This window comes from Schistocerca piceifrons, chromosome 7 (genome assembly GCF_021461385.2).
Source record: "Schistocerca piceifrons isolate TAMUIC-IGC-003096 chromosome 7, iqSchPice1.1, whole genome shotgun sequence".
Classification (NCBI taxonomy): Eukaryota; Metazoa; Arthropoda; class Insecta; order Orthoptera; family Acrididae; genus Schistocerca; species Schistocerca piceifrons.
Window position 1 is genome coordinate 384,282,064 of NC_060144.1, and position 1,982 is coordinate 384,284,045.

General features: G+C 47.9%; 1 non-coding gene across 1 annotated transcript; it reads left to right on the top strand.

Annotated features, from left to right (window-relative positions):
• Window positions 1-1,611: 1,611 nt before the first annotated feature.
• Trnas-cga lies at window positions 1,612-1,686 on the top strand. The gene has a single exon. It is a non-coding gene; the product is annotated as a tRNA-Ser (tRNA).
• The last annotated feature ends 296 nt before the right edge of the window (window positions 1,687-1,982 follow it).

A 1,982-nucleotide genomic window follows, 5' to 3' on the forward strand; every position in this document is an offset into this window, starting at 1 on the left:
AAGTTAGATTAATTAGTGAGTAAGCCTAGGAACCGATGACCTCAGCAGTTTGGTCCCATAGTTCTTACCAGAAATTTCCAATTTGTAGAGGAAGACAGAGATTGGATTATGTCGAGTAAATAATTGCGGACACAGGTTGCAAGTGCTACACTGAGATGAAGAGGTGGTCACAGGAGAGGATTTCGTGGTGGGACGCATCAAACCAGTCAGAAGACTGATGACTCAAGAAAAAAATTAAAAATCTGGAGGCAGTGAGTGGAGCAGTGGACGTTAGAAAATGGTGTGCCAAGTGGAGAAATAGGAACATTTACGTTATATTCTTCTGTTTGAATTTAGTAGAGGGGTGACAGCAGCGGTGGCAGCCACAAACATTTTCGCCGGAAATGGGGATAATAATACACAGAGCACGGCAAGAGAACACTTCCCTCGTCATAAGGAGGACCGTTTTAAAATTAGTGACTCTCCATGTTCAGGAAGACCTTCGAGGTTTGATGATGATCGTTTAAACGCACTAATCCAAAACGATCCGCGTCATTGTGCTCGAGAAGTGGCAAATGTGGTGAATTTTAATCATACCACCTTTGTGTGACATTTGCATGCAGCGGGAAAGGTGTATGCCTGCCGCATGCTCTAAGCCAAAATCACAAAAATCTGCTTTGCTTCCTTGTCATCAATCGGCACATCAAGAACGCCGAACACAGCTATCCTGTCCCGTTAGTGTTGACGATAAATGGAGTCTTTATGCTAACATAAGGAAAAGAGTGGAATGTAGGAGTCCAGACAAAACAGTAACTCCCCGACAAAGAGCTGCGCGCATCCACAAAAGATAATGTTATGCATCTCGTGGAATATTGACAGTCTATTGTACTACGAATTGCTCCCCTACTGACATTTATTGTCAGCAGCTGAGATACCTTGCACAAGCAGTCCAAGAACAATGACCAGGAAAAATGTGTTAATTGACGCCAGTCCACGATAAAGCCCGCCCGCATTCCGCTAGGCTTAGACTTAGGTTTTGACATCACTCCGCACCCACCTTATTCACCTGATTTTGCGGTCCCGAGTTCGAGTCTCGGTCGGGCACACAGTTTTAATCTGCCAGTAAGTTTCATATCAGCGCACACTCCGCTGCAGAGTGAAAATCTCACTCTGGAAACATCCCCCAGGCTGTGGCTAAGCCATGTCTCCGCAATATCCTTTCTTTCAGGAGTGCTAGTTCTGCAAGGTTCGCAGGAGAGCTTCTGTAAAGTTTGGAAGGTAGGAGACGAGGTCCTGGCAGAAGTACAGCTGTGAATACCGGGAGTGAGTCGTGCTTCGGTAGCTCAGTTGGTAGAGCATTTGCCCGCGAAAGGCAAAGGTCCCGAGTTCGCGTCTCGGTCGGGCACACGGTTTTAATCTGCCAGGAAGTTTCATATCAGCGCACACTCCGCTGCAGAGTGAAAATCTCATTCTGGAAACATCCCCCAGGCTGTGGCTAAGCCATGTCTCCGCAATATCCTTTCTTTCAGGAGTGCTAGTTCTGCAAGGTTCGCAGGAGAGCTTCTGTAAAGTTTGGAAGGTAGGAGACGAGGTACTGGCAGAAGTAAAGCTGTGACTGCCGGGCGTGACTCGTGCTTCGGTAGCTCAGTTGGTAGAGCATTTGCCCGCGAAAGGCAAAGGTCCCGAGTTCGAGTCTCGGTCGGGCACACAGTTTTAATCTGCCAGGAAGTTTCATATCAGCGCACACTCCGCTGCAGAGTGAAAATCTCATTCTGGAAACATCCCCCAGGCTGTGGCTAAGCCATGTCCTCCGCAATATCTTTCTTTCAGGAGTGCTAGTTCTGCAAGTTTCGCAGGAGAGCTTCTGTAAAGTTTGGAAGGTAGGAGACGAGGTACTGGCAGAAGTAAAGCTGTGAGTACCGGGCGTGACTCGTGCTTCGGTAGCTCAGTTGGTAGAGCACTTGCCCGCGAAAGTTCGAGTCTCGGTCGGGCACACAGTTTTA